Here is a 20095-nt window from a genome sequence, read left to right as displayed (position 1 = left end):
GACTGCTTGAGCCCAGGAGTTTGAGACCAGCCTGGGCAACATGGCGAAACCCAGCCTCTACAAAAATTACCTGGAAGTGGTGACACTGTCTAAGCTATCCAGAGAGGCTGAGGCAAGAGGATTGCTTAAGCCCTGGAGGCCAAGGCTACAGTGAGCCAAGATTGTGCCATTGCGCTCCAGCCTGGGTGACAAAGCAAGACCATGTATCCAAAAAAAAAATTAAGGAGAAAGACAGCTGAAGAGACAAATTTTTAAATTGTAGATGGTGAACCTGGGATGGGGCAAGATGGCAGAATAGAAGCTCCACCAAACATCCCTTCTGTAAGGACACCAATTTAATATCCACATACACACACAACGCATCTTCCTAAGAACCAAAAATCAGGTGAGCACTCACAGTGTCTGGTTTTAACTTCATATTTCTGAAGAAGGCACTGAAGAGGTAGGAAAACAGCCTTGAATCGCCAATGCCATGCCTCTCCCATCCCCCAGCAGCAGCAGCGCAGCTTGGAGAATGTTCTGGTGCACTGGGGAGAGGAAGATCCATCTGAAGGCATTGAGCTCAGTGCTGCTCCATTAAAACAGAAAGCAAACTCAGACCACACTCAGCTGATACCGAACGACCAAAGGGGCATTTAAACCAGCCCTAGCCTGAGAGGAATTACCAATCACAGTGTCTGAATTTGCGTTGGCTAACGTGCTCTGGGGCCCTCAGTAAACGTGAAAGGCAGCCTAGGCCACAAGGACTGCAGCTCTTAGTTGAGTACTGGTGCCGAACTGGGCCCAGAGACAGTGGACTGAGGGGGGCATGCAACCTACTGAGACACCAGCAGGGGTGACTAAGGGAGTGCTGGCATTTTACCTCCCCTAAACCCAGGCTGCATGGCTCACAACTCCAAAAGAGACCACTTTCCTCCACTTGAGAGGAGAGGGAAGAGTTGGGAGGACTTCATATTGCTTCTTGGATACTAGCTCAGCCATAGCAGGATAGGGCACCGGTCAGAGTCATGAGCCCCCATTTTCAGGCCCTAACTCCCAGATGACATTTCTAGACACATGCTGGGCCAGAAGGGATCCTGCTGCCTTGAAGGGAAAGATCCAGTGCTGGCAACATTCATCATCTACTAACTGAAGAGCTCTTGGGCTCAAAATAACCAGCAGTGATACCCAGGTACTACATCAAGGGCCTTGGGTAAGACTCTGAGACTTACTGGCTTCAGGTGAAACAGCACATTTCCAATTATGGTGGCTATGGGGCAATGCCCCTTCCACTTGAGTAAAGCAAAGGGGACTTGGTCTTTCACCTTAGGCACCAGCGCAGTCACAGGGGTCAAGCTAGCTTTTCAGGTCCCTGATTCCAAGACTTGACTCTTTGATGGCATTTCTGGACCTGCTCTGGGCCAAAGGGGAGCCCACTGCCCTGAAGAGTGAGTCCCAGACCACACAGCATTCACCACGAGCTGACTTAAGAGCGCATAGGCCTTACGGCAACATAGGTGGTAGTCTGGCAATACTCCCCATGGGCCTGTGTTGGCAGTGGCCATGAGTGAGGCTCCTCTACCTTTGGAAAGGGAAGGGAAGGGAAGAGTGGGAAGGACTGTGTCTTGCGGTTTGAGTGCCAGCTCAGCCACAGTACAAGAGAACACCAGACAGACATCTAAGGTTTTTAACTCTAATCCCTGGCTTCCAGACAGCGCCTCTGGACATGCCAGGAGCCTCAGGGAACTCGCCACCCTGAAGGGAAGGACACAGGCCTGACTGGCTTTGCCACCTGCTGATTGTGGAGCCCCAGGGCCTTGACCAAACATAGACTGTAGCCAGGGAGCTGTTACAGCAGGCATTGCGTGAGACCCAGTGCTGTCCTGGCTTCAAATTTGACCTAGCACAGTCATAATGGTGGTGACCACAGGTGTGCTACGTCACACCACCTCCCCCTCCAGGTGGTTCAGGACAGAAAAAGACAGACTCCATTAATTTGGGAGAAGAGAACAAGAGTCTCTGAGTGGTAATCCAGAGAATTCTTCCAGATCTTTTCCAAGACCATCAAGGCAGTACCTGTAGGAGTCTACAAGAGCCACAGTGTTACTGGGCTTTGTGTGTCTCCTAAAGCAAATACAGCTTAGATCACAACACCCAAGTTTGTTTGAATATCTGGAAACCGTTCCCAAGGACAGGTACAAACAAGCCCAAACTAAGAAGACTACAATAAATACCTAACTCTTCAATGCTCAGACACCAAAGAACATCTACAAGCATCAACACCACCCAGGAAAATACAGCCTCACCAACTGAACTAAATAAGGTACCAGAGACCAACCCTGGAGAACAGCGATATGTGACCTTTCAGACAGAGAATTCAAAATGGCTGTGTTGAGGAAGCTCAAAGAAATTCAACATAACACAGAGAAGGAATTCCGAATTCTATCAGATAAATGTAACAAAGATATTGAAATAACTAAAAAGAATCAAGCAAAAATTCTGGAGCTGAAAAATGCAATTTGCATACTGAAGAATGCATCAGCATTTTTTAATAGCATAATTGATCAAGCAGAAGAAAGAATTGGTGAGGTTGAAGACAAACTATTTGAAAATACACAGTCAGTAGAGCCAAAAAAAAAGAATTAAAATCAATAAAGCACGCCTACAGGATCTAGAAAATAGCCTCAAAAGGGCAAATCTGACAGTTACTGGCTTTAAGGCCTTGTGCAGTGCCTGTAAAAGCACTTTGGGAGGCTGAGGCAGCAGATCACTTGAGTTCAAGAGTTCAAGCGCAGCCTGGACAATATGGTGAAACACTGTCTCTACAAATAATACAAAAAAAAAAAATTATCCAGGCGTGGCAGCACATGCCTATAGTCCCAGCTACTTGGGCAGCTGAGGCAGGAGGATCACTTGAGTGTAGGAGGTCAAGGCTGCAGTGAGCTGAGACTGCACCACTGCTCTCCAGCCTGGGTGACAAAGTGTGACACTGTCTCAAGAAAAAAAAATTCAGAGCGGAATGAATGAAATTGAAATAAAGAAAATGATATAAAAGATCAATGGACAAAAGAGTTGTTTTTTTGAAAGTTAAAACTGACAAACCTTTGGCCAGGCTAATGAAGAAAAAAAGAGAAGATCCAAACAAAATCAGAAATAAAAAGGGAGACATACAATTGATATCACAGAAATCCAAAGGATCAACTATATGCCAATAAATTGGAAATCCTAGAAGAAATGGGTAAATTCTTATACACATATAACCCACCAAGATTCAACAGGGAGGAAATCCAAAACTTGAACAAATAAATAACAAGTAATGAGATTGAAGCTGTACTAAAAAGTCTCCTGGTAAAGAGAAGCCTGGGATCAGATGGCTTCACTGCTGAATTCTACCAAACATTTAAAGAAGAACTTATGCCAATCCTACTCAAACTATTGTCTGAAAAATAGAGGAAGAGGGAATACTTTCAAACTCATTTTATGAGGCCAGTAATATCCTGATACCAAAACCAGACAAAGATACATCAAAAAAAAAAGAAAACTACAGGCCAATATCTCTGATGAATATTGGTGCAAAAATTCTCAACAAAATACTAGCAAACTGAATTCAACAATACATTAAAAAGACCATTCATTATGACCAAGTGGAATTTATCCCTGGGATGCAAGAATGGTTAAACATTCACAAATCAATCAACATGATATATCATATTAACAGAATGAAGGGCAAAAACCATATAGTCATTTCAATTGATGCTGAAAAGGCATTTAATAAAGCTCAAGTCCCTTCATAATAAAAACCCTTAAAAACTGGGTATAGAAGGAGCATGCCTCTTCATAATAAAAGCCATATATGACAGACCAGCAGCTAGTATCATACTAACTGGAAGAAAGCTGAAAGCCTTTCCTCTAAGCTCTGGAAGATGACAAGGATGCCCACTTTAACCACTATTATTCAACATAATACTGGAAGTCCTAGCTAGAGCAATCAGACAAGAGAAAGAAATACAAGGTAGCCATATTGGAAAGGAAGAAGTCAAATTATCTTTGTTTGCAAAGATATTATGTTTGGATCTTATGTTTGGAAAAACTTAGAGAATCCACCAAAAAAACTATTACAACTGATAAACTCAGTAAAGTTGCAGGATACAAAAGCAACATACAAAATCAACATACAAAAATCAGTAACATTTCTATATACCAACAGTGAACAATTTGAAAAAGAAATTAAAAAGTAATCAAACAACTCAATAGGAAATAATCTAAAAATCTGATTTTAAAATGAAGAAAAAATTTAATGAGACATTTCTCAAAAGAAGACATACGAATGGCAAACAGGCATAAGAAAAGGTACACAACATCATTGATCATCAGAGAAATGCAAATTAAAGCTACAATGAGATATCATCTCACTCCATTAAAATGGCTTTTATCCAGAAGACAGGCAATAACAAATGCTGATGAGGATGTGGATAAAAGGAAACCTTCCTACACTGTTGGTGGAAATGTAAATTAGTATAACCACTGTGGAGAACATTTTGGAGGTTCCTCAAAAAACTAAAAATAGAGCTACCATATGATCCAGCAATCGTACTGTTGGGTATATACCCCAAAAAAGGACATAATTATATCGAAGAGATATCTGCACTCCCATGTTCGTTTGAACACTGTTTACAATAGCCAAGATTTGGAAGCAACCTAAATGTCCATCAACAGATGAATGAACAGATATGGTTTGGCTGTGCCCCACCCAAGGGTGGGGACAGCTGGAGATAATCGAATCATGGGGGCAGTTTCTCCCATGCTGTTCTTGTGGTAGTAAATAACTCTCATGAGAACTGATGGTTTTATAAATGGGGGTTACCCTGCACAAGCTCTCTTGTCTGCTGCCATGTAAGATATGTTTTGCTTCCCTTCACTTCTGCCATGACGTTCAGGCCTCCCCAGCCGTGTGGAAATGTGAGCTAATTAAACCTCTTTCCTCTATAAATTACCCAGTCCTGGGTATGCCTTTATTAGCAGTGTGAGAGCAAACTAATACAATGAATACAGAAAATGTGGTACTTATACACAGTGGAGTACTATTTAGCCACAAAAAAATGAATGAGAGCCTGTCATTTGCAACAACATGGATAGAACTGAAGGTCCTTATGTTAAATGGAATAAGCCAGGCACAGAAAGACAAACATCTCATGTTCTCACTTGTCTGGGGGAATCAAAAAATCAAAACACTGAACTCATGGAGCTAGAGAGCAGAAGGAAGATTAACAGAGGGAAGGTGGGAGGATGAGTGGGAGGTGGGGATGGTTAATGGGTACCAAAAAAATAAAAACAATGAATAAGACCTAGCATTTGCTAACACAACAGGGCAAGTATAGCTAATAATACTTTAATCATACATCTAAAAATAACTTAAAAAGTACAATTGGATTGTTTGTAATACAAAGAATAAATACTTGAAAGAATGAATACCCCATTTTCCATGATGTGATTAATAATCATTGCATGCCTGTATCAAAACATCTCATGTACCCCATAAATACACCTACTATGCATCCACAAAAATTAAAATTAATTGTAGCTGACTACCTCTCAGAAATGATAGAGAACTGGGAAGTTGGCAAGGGTAAGGTGAGTGACCCCTTGTTCTGATCCCCACAGTACAGATGGTCCCTGATTTATGATGGCTCCATTTACAATTTCTCAACTTTATGATGGTGCAAAATTGATATCTGTTCAGTAGAAACCACATTTTGAGTACCTATACAACCATTCTATTTTACATTTTCAGTACAGTATTCAATAAATTATATGAGATATTTGATGCTTTATTATAAAATAAGCTTTGTGTTAGATTATTTTGTCCAATGGTAGGCTACTGTAAGTGTTCTGAGCATGTTTAAGTTAGGCTGGGCTAAACTGTGATGATCAATAGGTTAGGTTTATTAAATGTATATTTAATAAATGTTTTTGACACAATATTTTCAACTTATGATGGGTTTATCAGGACATTCAAGACATAACCCCATCATAAGTTGAGAAGCATCTGTACTATCTTATTCTTCAACTGTGTCCCTAATTATTTTAAACAAACAATGAGAGAAACCAGCATGGTATTGATGATCTCAGCATCAGGCCCTGTGGGCTCCTGAGATGAAGAACAAGACAGAGCGAGCTGGGGGAAGATGGAGAGCTCTAGACTTCCCTCTGTCACAGGCCTGTGAAAGGAAGAGAGAGCAATCAGACAGGCAAGAAGAAATGGGACAGACAGGAGCAATAATCCATATTGGAGCTGGTCAACCAAGACCTTCTAAGACTGAGTCAGCTTCTCTTTGAATTGTTCCCAAACAAGTCTGCTAGCTGTAAAACTCAGCGTTCAGGGATAACAAGTATTATTGACAATAATGTAAAACACATGGTACAAAAGTGTCCCACCATAAGGGATGGCTTAAATAAAAATAGTATATCCATATATAGAATACTGGAAGATATTTAAAAGGATGTTTAGAGGGCTATTAAATAACATGGAAGGGCATTTAATGTCTATTTAGTTTAAGAGGAGTAAAAGAGGAGAACCAAAAAAGGAGAGTGTACAACAGCACATACAGCATACTTTTTGGTTTAAAATTATATATGCAAAATAGTAAAACTATATACATATATATGTGCATAGAAAAAAGACTGGAAGAAAACAACAATTAAGTAATATTTAAATTGTCTGTATTTTTTAAATCACCTACAATGAGCATATATTCCTTTCATAATAAGCATAAAACAATAAAGGGGCTGCTGTTATTTTATTTTAATTTATTTTTAGACAGGGTCTCACTATGCCACCCAGGCTGAGTGCAGTGGCATGATCATGGCTCACGGCAGCTTCAACCTTCTGGGCTCAGGCAATCCTCCCACCTGAGCCTCCTGAGTAGCTAGCACTACAGGCAGGCACTACCACACCTGACTTTTCTTTTCTTTTTGTAGAGAGGGGTCTCCCTGTGTTGCCCAGGCTAGTTTCAAACACCTGGCTTAATGCTCTTCTCCTACCTCAGCATCCCAAAGTGTCTGGATTGCAGGCATGAGCCACTGCACCCAGCCTTAAATTTTTAATTAATAAAATGAAAGGTACAATCATAGGTGCATCCCCTCATCTTCATTCCTGCTTCTCAGTCCCCATCCTGTCACCACTTAGGATAGAAAAAAAGGACATGTCTCCAGTAAAAGATAAATAAGGTATAACAGTTAATTATCCCAGCCACTCCTGCTGCGGGATAAATTGTGTATCGCTGTCATGGTTACTCAATTTGGTAATATACAAAATGTCTACCTGCATTTTGAATTTCATTGCAAGCTTTTAAATCACAGAAGACTGACACATTAAAAGAGTAAAACTATCATTTTTATTCAAGTTGACCAACCTCTACCAGAAAAGCTTCAGGAGTTGTCTTGATACCACATTGTTTTAGTAACATTCCAAATTTGGCCATCTCCTTCTAAAGCTGTCAGACAATGAAACAGACATCCAAATGCAATGTGTGTCATGTGTATCAGAATACTGGTTTCTAAATTAAAAGATAGCTCTGAATATGGACAACACAGTGGCTAAGATCAAAAGGAGCGCTCCCTCTTCATCAGGGTGAATATAAACTGGGACAAACATTTTGGAAAACAATTTGTAAATATGTATTTAAGCCTCAAAAACTGATCCAGAGGCTGGGCCAGTGTCTAACGCCTGTAATTTCAGCACTTTGGGAGCCCTAGGCTGGTGTGTCATCTGAGATCAAGAGTTCTAGACCAGTCTGAACAACATGGAGAAACCCTGTGTCTACTAAAAATACAAAATTAGCTGGGCCTCATGGCACATGCCTGTAATCCCAGCTACTCGGGAGGCTGAGGAAGGAGAATCGCTTGAACCTGGGAGGTGGAGGTTGCGGTGAGCCAAGATCACACCATAGCACTCCAGCCTGGGCAACAAGAGTGAAATTCCTTCTCAAANAAAAAAAAAAAAAAAAAAAAAAAAAAAAAAACTGACCAAGAGATTCTTCTTCTGGGAACACAATCTGAGAAAATTGTTGAAATGCAGAAAAATACATTGAAACATTATACATAACGCAAATCAGGTAAAGTGTTTAATCCCAAGGCTGGGATATTACACAGCCATCAAAAAATATGTTTTCAAATAATTTTAATGACACAGCAAAATGGTTATGATATGATTGTCATGAGAAAAGGATACCCAATTGTATAATCTCAATTATTTAAACAAAATGCATAGAGTAAGTGCATTTGGGGAAATGCATAGTGTAAGTGCATAGTGGAACTTTCCCCTTGGCCCTCCAAAGTCTCACTGAAAAATCAACTTACAAAAGACAGATCAATTGGAGAAAAGGCATACAGATTTATTTAATGTATAGACACAGGAGCCTTCAGAATGAACATGCAAAAATATAGGAGAAATTGTCCAGTTTTATGCTTAGGTTCAACAAACTAGGGACAGCCTTGTAGAAATATGATTGATTAGACAAAAAAGGTATGAGCTAATGCTAATAGACTGAGTGGGGAAACCCAGCAAGGCCTGTCTGTCTAGATTCTTCTTGGCCTCTCTGAGCAGTATTCCTTCCTTCTGGGAGCGGGGCAGGATCCTCTCTGGCACGCGGTCTTATGATCTCCACCAAACAAGGTAGGTCAAATAATTTATTTAAGGCCAGTTTTTATACAGAAAGAAGTGGGGAAAGTTAAAGAAATACTTTTAAGTTTAGTGGCTGGCTTTGGGGAAAAGGGGTACTGGTTTCCATGACCCATCTTGGGACAGAGTGATTCTAGTTCCTATGGCCATCCTTGGGGGAGAATAGGACTGACAGACAGGAAGGCAGAAGAAGGTCAGAGACGAACTTTTGCTTCTGAGGCTCTTTCTGAGGCCTTCATTTTGGGGTATTGTTTTATGAGCCTCCATATTGGCATATGTGATGGTTAACTTTAAGTGTCTACTTGACTGAATTAAGAAATGCCTAGAGAAGTGGTAAAGCATGCATTCTGGGTGCGTCTGTGAGGGTCTCTCTAGAGAAGATTGGCCTGTGAGTTGGACTGCATGGGGAGGAGCTGCCCTCAATGTGAATGGGCACCATCTAATCACCTGGGAACCTGGAGAGAACACAAAAGGCAGAGAAAGGGTCTTTCCTCTCTCTCCTGGAGCTGGGATGCTCTTCTGTTACCTGCCCTCAGACATCAGAACTTCTGGTTCTCCAGCCTTTGTACTCCAGGACTTAGACCAATGGCCTTCCACGTTGTCAGGCCTTTGTCCTCTGACTGCGAGCCATACCATCGGCTTCCCTGGTTCTGAGGCTTTCAGATTCAAACTGAGCCACGAACCAGGTGTCCAAATTGCAGATGGGCTGTTGTGGGATTTCTCAGCCTCCAGAATCTTGCAGTCCAATTCTTCTAACAAATCCCCTGTCATATATTTATATCTATATTTAGATTTAGATCAACATATAGGTATCTATCACATTCATTTTGTCTCTTTGAAGAACCCTGACTAATGCCACATGGAAGGTGAGAAATTCATCAAAACATTAATCATAGTTTTATTTGAGTGGTAGAATAATGGAGGATTTCCATTCTCTTACCTAGACTTTCTACGTCTTCTGAATTTCTGATAACTGAGAGATGAAGTGGCATTCCTTAGTTCATAGGAACCAGCGAGTGCCAATGTTCTTAAATATATTCATTCGGAAGTGCGCTCATAAACTGATTCTCCAGAAGTAAACAAAATCTTATTGTATAATATTTACTATTTCCATGGTGTAAATGCTCCCACTGTGGCCAATTCTGTGTGTCAAATAGGAGGCCTCTTATAGATGGGCTGCAGCAGGGCAGAAGTGGCGAACACCCAGAGCAAAGGAACCCTGGGGCAAAGGGAAGCAAGGAACTGGGAATAGGTTGCTCACTAAGCACGTCACCCCTACCCCCAGGTTTCCCTTTCCACTCTTGCAATCAAGCTAAGAGTCACTTTTACTTGTAGCTGTGACAAAGAATGCTGAAAAGTGAGATTTTTCAGTCCTGAAGGTAGATTCCAAAAAGTTGGATGGTACAGAAGCCAAACCAAGGACCATGTGGGTCAAAACCTGTGATTAACAGGGGTCACCCAGAGAAAGTAGGTAATTAACAAGGAGTCAATCACGTGTGAAATTCAGCTGCCTCCATTTACAACTCTGAATTCCAGAGTAGGGGATGGGATGGGGATGGTTTAAGCTTGAGGTTCCACATTTTGAGGAACATTAGAATTGCCTGGGGTCGGGAGGGTGGGACTTGCTAAATGCAGATCACTGGGCTCCACCACCATTGCTTCTGATTCCTAGTATGCCTGGAGCTGGGCTGAAGAATGTGCATTTATGACAAGCTCCCAGGTGATGCTTATGTGCTGGTCCAGAGATCACACTTTGAGAAACGCTGCCCTGGATGGTTCAAATTACCAGCAACAAAGGAAGAGGATTCCAGTAGGCGAGTGAGAGCAGGGAGTCCAAATATAGATTCAAGGAAGGAAGACAACTTCTGTTCCTTCTCAACACACAATTAATACAGTGGTTTTCAGTTCATGTCTTAATAATTTACAGGCCTCTAGGGCAGCAGCTCCCAATCTTTTTGGCACCAGAGACTGATTTCATAGAAGACAATTTTTTCTTGGACCAGAGGAAGGGGAATGGTTTTGGGGTGATTCAAGCACATTACATTTACTGTGCACTTGATTTCTATTGTTATTACATCATAATATATAATGAAATAATTACACAACTCACCATAATGTAGGATCAGTGGGACCCCTTAGCTTATTTTCCTGCAACTAGACAGTCCCATCTGGGAGTGATAGAAGAGTGACAGATCGTCAGGCATTAGAGTCTCATAAGGAGTGCGCAACCTGGAACCCTCACATGTACAGTTTACAGTAGGGTTTGTGCTCCTATGAGAATCTGATGCTGCCACTGATTTGACAGGAAGCTGGCCTCAGGCAGTAATGTGAGCCATGGGGAACAGTTGTAAACACCAATGAAGCTTCACTTACTCACCTGCCTCTCACCTCCTGCTGTGCGGTCCGGTTCTTTTTTTTAATTGCATTTTAGGTTTTGGGGTACATGTGAAGAACATGCAAGATTGTTGCATAGGTACACACATGGCAGTGTGATTTGCTGCCTTCCTCCCCATCACCTATATCTGGTATTTCTCCCATGCTACCTCTCTCCAACTCCCCACCACCTGCTGTCCCTCCCGTATTTCCCCCCAATGGACTGCAGTGTGTGATGCTTCCCTCCCTGTGTCCATGTGTTCTCATTGTTCAACACCCACCTATGAATGAGAACATGCAGTGTTTGATTTTCTGTTCTTGTGTCAGTTTGCTGAGAATGATGGTTTCCAGGTTCATCCATGTCCCTACAAAGGACATGAACTCATCGTTTTTTATGGCTGCGTAATATTCCATGGTGTATATGTGCCACATTTTCCCTGTCCAGTCTGTCATCGATGGGCATTTGGTTTGGTTCCAGGTCTTTGCTATTGTAAACAGTGCTGCAATGAACATTCGTGTGCATGTGTCCTTACAGTAGAACGATTTGTAATCCTTTGCATATATACCCAGTAATGGGATTGCTGGGTCAAATGGAATTTCTATTTCTAGGTCCTTGAGGAATCACCACACAGGCTGTTACCAGTCCATGGCCCAGGGATTGGGGATCCCTGCTCTAAAGTAATTTTATTTTTTTATCAGACTAGACATATATTTGGGAGTTACTATAAATCTCCAACAGCCTCCAGCTTAGCAAGAAAAATAATTTGAAATCATTTTGAGAAATTTACACTAATACGATGTAGTTGAGCCTCCTAGAAATAATGAGGTTATTATTGTCACAAGTAACATCAGCACACGCAGCCTCAGAGAGGGCTGGTCGTCCCAGATCACTCAGCGAGACAGCGTGTGGGTCAGGCTGGGTTAGCTTCTGTGTCCCTCCTCCCTCCAACTCTATCCTTTCTCCCACAGGTCCCCTCACTCCTACTGTCCCACCAATCTCACTGATTTTAGAGAAAGGATTCAGCTTTTGAGGCTTCCATGTTTTGTGTCCTCTGGCATTCTGGAATCTCTGAACTTCTTATGATGGTAATGCTTTTCAATGCCTGACAGGAAATACGCAGGATTATATAGGAAACCAACTACATTGAAAGATTGTTATCAAAATGGTATTAGAAAACAAAATTTTGATATAGAAATGTGTAGCAATGGCAGCTATTACTGTATATTAAAGTACGAACAGCAAGACCTAGGGGCTGGCCCAGTAAGTGTCAGAACTTTGAAGTACTGAAGTCAATAATAGTTTGAGGTATCTGTAATAATTTCAATGTGCTGTGGGAATAGCCGTGGTTTTTATTGACGGCAATATTATAGGTTTGCTAATGTTACTGTGGCTTGTCACCTACCTTCATAATTAAAGGACATGCCAATTTTCAATTAGCGGTGTAATTATTTTTTCCCATACAAGTTCCTGTGCCCTCTGAATTCTTAACATGTACTCCTTGGGGGACAGGGGACCCATGGACACCAGTTAAGTCAGATTCAACAAATCTAAGGAAATCTTCAGGACACTAAAATTTATATTTCCCTCTTATTTCTCATATTCTTTTAAAAAATATGGCTACATGATTCCTTGCTTTATTTTTTTATTTTAAAACTTAGAATGAGTTATTCTTGTTCAGTAATTACCCCAGGATCCACTACAGGGAACACAAAACACACTCATATTCCTGTCTCAACGGGACTTCCAAATGTCATCGATCCAGCTTGCTTCCTAAATAATATAAAACATCACTGGCTAAAAAGAAATCACATTTTGACTCATAGGCCCATCTTTTCAGAATCATAAACTCAGAAATCTTGCCTGTAGGGTGCTGGCCAAATCAGATCCTGAACTAGCAACAAAACATTTTTGGCTTCTTAGAACACATTTCATTTCATTCCCTAATGCGTCTTAATTAATGCCCAAAGTTTTCCCCGCCCCCTAGAACAAAAACATCACACAAAAAATTTTATTCTCTTTTGGGAAGCCAAATGCCAAAGTTCTCTATCATAGCTGTAAAGGTAAGAAAAAAATAACAGTGTTTATTCTTTTCCCACACTCCATAACTCCACACAAACACACTGAGGTAACTGGAAGTTAAATTTCTACTTTTTAATAGTCTTGGGCGTCTCTGCAGAGCATGCAATGCCTGGGCATTCACATTTCGTTTTTGTTTTTTTTTTTTTTTTCTTTGCATTCCCCAAGCTCCTGCCCTTTCAAATATGTATGTAAATGAGGGGGCCCATGGAGCTATTAATGCAAATTTCTTTAAATAAGAATCCTGAAAACCAAAAGGCTGTTGGTGGTTTCAGAAAATATCTTCCAGGAAAATGCTGTGTCCATAGTGAACTGTCACTGCATGACCCTGGGAAAATTAACTTGTGTGGAGGGAAAAACAAAGCGCCGTGGTTTGGAGCAAGACACCTCCATCAGTCTCCGAGCACAAAACTGCAGCTAGGCTGCTGGGGAGGAAGGTTTGAAATGGCGATCATTAAAAACTCAGGAGACAACAGATGCTGGAGAGGATGTGGAGAAATAGGAACACTTTTACACTGTTAGTGGGAGCGTAAGTTAGTGCAGCCATTGTGGAAGAGTGTGGCGATTATTCAAGGACATAGAAATAGAAATTCCATTTGACCCAGCAATCCCATTACTGGGTATATATTCAAAAGATTATAAATTGTTCTGTTATAAAGACACATGCACATGTATGTTCATTGCAGTTGTTTACAACAGCAAAGACTTGAAACCAACCCAAATGTCTATCAACGATAGACTGGATAAAGAAAATGTGGCACATATACAACATGGAATACTACACAGCCATAAAAAACGATGAGTTGTGTCCTTTGTAGGGACATGGATGAACCTGGAAAGCATCATTCTCAGCAAACTGACACAAGAACAGAAAATCAAACACCGCATGTTCTCACTCATAGGTGGGTGTTGAACAATGAGAACACATGGACACAGGGAGGGGAGCATCACACACTGTGGTCAGTTGGGGGTGGCTGGGGAGGGACAGCGGGGGGTGGGGAGGGTGGGGAGGGATAATGAGGGGAGGAATACCAGGTATAGGTGATGAGGGGATGAAGGCAGCAAACCACCTTGCCATGTATGTACCTATGCAACAATCCTGCATGGTCTGCACATGTACCCCGGAACCTAAAGTACAATTTAAAAAAAGAAAATAAAAGAAAGGGGATTAGGAGGGGCACCGATTCTTTTCCTTTCCATGGACTTGAATATTATTTTTTAACAGAAAATGTCTCTAAACATTATGCTTAATAGCATGAATAAATGTATAAAAGGGTCTTTCTTGGAGAGATGAAATCCCTCCACCTATCATTGGAACCTGAGACCGCTGTGCTAATATCACTAGAAAGCCCTGAAACCGAAGGTTTCACTGGATCAAAGGTTTCACTGGCCTTGCCTCACATCTGAGCTCTCCCTGCCACCAGGAGCCTGGTTCTGCAATTTGCAGGTCAGAGCCACTTCATGCCCAGGGCTTTTCCTGCAGGGCGGAGGGACAGGGCTTTGTCATCACGTTGAATCTGTTGAGAATTTGCTTCTCCCTCAAAACACAATGTATTTTCACATCAGCATATCCTTAGATCAAGAAAGAGATCTTCTGAAACCAAGACCTTGGGAATCCAAGAGAAGAGAAACTAGCACCGGGTGAAGCAGGCAGGCCTCCGTGGCTTAACCTTGCAGTACCTCTGTCTCATTTGGGAAAGGAAGGATAATATTAACAGTACTTGCCACACGGGATGTTCTGAGTAGCTTTCAATGCAGGGTTGAGAAGTGTCTGGAAGAAACCAATGGATTTTATGATGTCTCTTAACCCAGCCCCAAACACCTGAAAATACATACCTTTATGGAAAATTATTAATTTTGTAAACATGTATCAATTGCCTAGAAAGTATAGGACCTCATCCATTAGGACCAATTGGCCATTTTTCCAGAAACCTGCATTTCAAAACTTTTCAAAGTGGTAGAAAAGGAGCACAAATGCTGCTGGGAATCCTCCGGCTTGTCTGTAACCACAGGCAGCTGCCAGCCTGCAATCCCAGCACTGCCAGGCTGGAAGACGTCTTGGGGAACCCACCTCAACAACACTCTGGTTGTGGATGAGATGCTAAGGACCAGCAACACCTACCTGTCCACAGTCACCCAGCAGAGCCCACTTCAGAGCTCAGTGACCCTAACCTCCAGGTCAGAGCTCACTTTCCGCTTCACGGGGCCCTCAAAACTGCGAAGTGACCCTGATTCTCCACCCTCCTTTCCAAGTGCATTCCAGAGTTGCTGACAGTTGAAAATGCAGTTTAAATTTCTGAGTTGCCTTTGAATTTAGTCTCTTGAAGCCATCTCAACTCAGAAGCTAGAATTAGAAACTAGAAAGCCAGAGATTTGAGGGAGAAATTTTTCCCTGAGAACTGTCAGCACGCATTTATTATTAAGGTCCCAGTAATTCTCTTTACCTCTCTCAATAGGTTTCACTGCTCCATTAATTTTAGTACCTTTGAAAGGTCTAAATGTAACCTGAGATCTCAACTCCAAATAGCCCTTTAAGGAACAGGAACCCTTAGAAGGCAAGGTACTTAGCAGAGTTGGCTTCAACCGTATGTTAAGTACATGTTCACAGGCAGTCCAAACCACGTGTTCACAGCTGCCAACCTCTAAGTTCACACACCAAAGCCCAGACAAATGCTTAGGGGCCACCACATATATTCATACTCTACACACTGGCCTCAAACGCATGCACACATCTGGCATGCTCTACACACACAAACCCCCATAATTGACCTACCTAAACATGTGCTTACACACACACAAATATCATGTGTGCACACACATGCACACATACACACACATTCTCTTTCTGTTTCTCTTGCCCTCTCTTACTTTGTTCCCTGCCTGATTGCTAATCCAGCAAGTCATGGCTCTGTGACCCTGAACTTCAACTCCCAGGCCTGGTACTATGCATTTCACATTTAACCTTGGATCCAACTTTGAATATGAGCTGACTCTAATGGTCTTTAACATAACTTGCTTCAGTTCTTATGAGGTCTGCAACCTGAATCTGCAACATCCATGTTCTAGCACAGACCTCTGAGGAATCCAAATTCTGACACCTCCCATTTAATCAGAGATCCAACCCAACCAGACTCAACCAGCCCAGCCTGGGGCAGCCTCTCTTTTTCCATCACCACCTTGCTCTCAAAGCAGGAGGACAAGGTGAATGGATCAGGCAGCACAGTCCCAAGGGACATCAGAATATAAAACTTGCCTACTTGAGCCAGCTGCTCCATTCAGTTAATGTGGAATTCCACATCTACAGAGTGGCTCTGAGTGATCTTGCCACAGGACTACGCAGTCACTGCACCCCTTAAGAAAAGCCATAGGGAATTGACCCATCCTTGAATGTCTTGAGTTTATTTCACTGGGAGTTTTTGTTTGTTTTCGGTTTTTGTCAGAGACCTGCTTGGCACCCTGACTTGCCCTTGGCATGTTCTAGAGACAGTGGGGCAGCCATCCACAGCAGCCAAAGAACAGTCTGGCACAATCCCTCCCAGCATCCCTGGCAGCAGCTGCCACCAGAACTACTGAACAGGAAGAGTGTGGCTGTGCTGGGCATGCCCTTAAGATACCCACTGCCCATCCATGTCTTGATTTTATCCTTATTTCCCAACCCCATGGTCTAGTTCCGGGCACTGTACATAATTGAGGTCTCCAAGAACATTACCAACTGAAATTTGGCTACTTTTTCCTCTACTGTTTTCACACAGTTTTGTTCCTGAACCCAGACAAGGGGGAGGGTAGAGGCAGGGGGAGTGATCTTGGATCCCACACAGAGAGCATTCATTTCCAATGACGCCTCTGCTGCCCACTCTTAAACCCACTCCCAGAAGAAAACAGAGACTGGAGCCCAAGTTCTACAAAACAGCCATGGGCATTTCACATGCACACAAGTGACTCACCCTCCCCCACAGACTCCGCAGTCATCTTAACAGCCCATGACCTCATTTTAATTGAAACCTATCCATTGCTGCAATGAATGAAGATGGACTTGGGAAGAGCAGCTCAATCTCATTCTCCTTTCTTGCTCCTACCTCTGACCAGAAAGAGGTATTGATGCAGGTCAGCCACAGTGGGTTAGTGAGCAGCTAGCCTCCAAGACAAGCGGATCCTATCCCCAGACTGCTAACCTCTAGGTGAAACGTGGGAACCCAGGGGAGACTCGGGACTGGGTATATTGATGAATTGATACTTTGCCAAATGATTAGGAAACAAACTTTATTATCTGAGCTCAAACATAATGATAATATTTAATTTTTGTTGATTGTTATATAGAATTGTGCATGCAGCTATACATACATAAACATATGGGTGAATTTTAATTGCCTGTGTTCTGCCTATTTACAAAATGATTTGAGATGGCTGAAAGCTATATATGAGACAAAAGTATATTTTTATTTTTATTTTTTTTACTAATTTCAACTTTTGTCTTAGATTCAGGGTTATATGTGCATGTTTGTTACCTGGGTATGTTGCATGATGCTAAGGTTTGGAGTATGAGTGATTCTGTCACCCAGACAATGACCACAGAGCCCGAGTGAGTTTTTCAACCCTTCTCCTGATCCCTCTTTCCCACCTTTAGTAGTCCCTAGTGCCTATTGTTGCCATGTTTATGGCAACAATGTTTAGCTCCCACTAATAAGTGAGAACATGCTTATTTGGATTTCTGTTCCTCTGGTAATTTGCTTAGGATAATGGCCTCCAGCTGCATCCATGTTCCTGCAGATGACATGACTTTATTCTTTTTTATGGCTGCATAGTATTCCATGGTGTTTATGTACAACAGTTTCTGTATCCAGTCCACTGCTGATGAGCACCTAGGCTGATTCCGTGTCTTTGCTATTGTGAATAGTGTTGCAGTGAACATACAAGATGTGTCTTTTGATTGAATGATTTATTTTCAAAATTATATGTTTTAAAAGAGGAATGAAACAATTCAAATGTCTATCCACTGCTAAATGGATAAACAAAATGTGATATAGCCATCAAAGTGGAATATTATTCAGCCACAAAAATCTGTATAGTACTGATACATGCTACAACATGGACAAACCTTGAAAGCATTATACTAAATGCAAGAAGCCAGACATAAATATGTGCATTATTCTGTTTATAATTGACAAATAGGATCTAATTAAAGTGCTTCTGCTCAGCAAAGGAAACTAACATCAGAGTGAACAAGCAGCCTACAGAATGGCAGAAAATTTTTGCAATCTATCCATCTGACAAAGGGCTAATATCCAGAATCTACAAGGAACTTAAACAAATTTACAAGAAAAAACAACCCCATCAAAAAGTGGGCAAAGTATATAAACAGACACTTCTCAAAAGAAGACATTTATGTGGCCAACAAACATATGTAAAAAAGCTCATCATCACTGGTCATTAGACAAATGCAAATCAAAACCACAATGAGATACCATCTCATGCCAGTTAGAATGGCGATCATTAAAAAGTCTGGAAAAAAAAGTCTGGAAACAACAGATGATGGCAAGGCTATGGAGAAACGGGAACACTTTTACACTATTGGTGAGAGTGCTTGACCACTGTGAAAGACAGTATGGTGATTGCTCAAGGATCTAAACCCAGAAATGCCATTTGACCCAGCAATCCCATTACTGGATATATACCCAAAGGATTATAAATCATTCTACTATAAAGGCACATTCACACGTATGTTTATTGCAGCACTATTCACAACAGCAAAGACAGAACCAACCCATATATCCATCAGTGATAGACTGGATAAAGAAAATGTGGCACATATACACCATGGAATACTATGCAGTCATAAAAAATAATGAGTTCATGTCCTTTGCAGGGACATGGATGAAGCTGGAAGCCATCATTCTCAGCAAACTAACACAGGAACAGAAAACCAAACACTGCATGTTCTCACTCTTAAGTGGGAGTTGAACATTGAGAACACATGGACACAGGGAAGAGAACCTCACACACCGGGGCTTGTTGGGGAGTTGGGGGCAAGGGTAAGGACAGCATTAGAACAAATATCTAATGCATGTAGGGCTTAAAACCTAGATGACAGGGTTAATAGGTGCAGCAAACCACCATGGCACATGTATACCTATGTAACAAACGTGCACATTCTGACCACGTATCCCAGAGCTTTAAATAAAAATAAAAGTTCAGAATAGGCAAATCCATAGGGATAAATAGCTGTTACTGATTGCTGAGGACTTGATGGGAAGGGCAAATGGGGAGTGACGGTTTAATTGTTAAGGAGTTTATTTTCGGGATGACAAAAATGTTCTGGAATCAGATGCTAGTGACACTTGCACAATATTGTGAATGTGCCAAAAGCCACTGAATTGTATGTGCCCTTTGAAATGGTTTAAATGGTAAACTTAATGTTATATGAATTTTACTCCAAAATAATTTTTAATAGTCATCAGGCATGACAGAGAAACAAAAGGCAAGACATTAACATGAAGCCTCGGAGAGAGGGGAATAGTGATTATTACACAGGTGCAAGCCATAGTTATAAGGAATGGGCTGCACTGATTTAACCATGATTCCTGGAAGAGAGAGCAGACCAAGAAATCCAATCAGTTAGGAGACCTCCACTTTCCACATGACAAAAAAGCAAACTAGTTAGTGAGGAGAAGCAAGGGTCTCCAAGAAGTGGGATACAAAAGACCTCGTTCTACAAATCTCTAGAGAGGAAGCTCTATGATGTGTTGGGCTGGCCTTCTCAACACCCTTCAGCAAACACAACAGCAAGTCTCACCTACATCTCTCAGTGCAGGCTGAAGGCAGAATGCCACAGCACTGTTCAAAAAAGACACGCCCATTATCAAACATCCACACATTGTGGCTTAGGTCCTTTGGATTGTCTTTCAAGCCAGTGTCTGGAAGGATCTTTTCACCTTTTCTTCCCTGTATTTTTTAAGACATGTCTGTAGTGTATGTATCTTTTCAGACAC

This window comes from Cebus imitator, unplaced genomic scaffold (assembly GCF_001604975.1).
Source record: "Cebus imitator isolate Cc_AM_T3 unplaced genomic scaffold, Cebus_imitator-1.0 Scaffold534, whole genome shotgun sequence".
In the NCBI taxonomy this organism is placed as follows: Eukaryota; Metazoa; Chordata; class Mammalia; order Primates; family Cebidae; genus Cebus; species Cebus imitator.
This window is presented reverse-complemented; position numbering follows the sequence as displayed.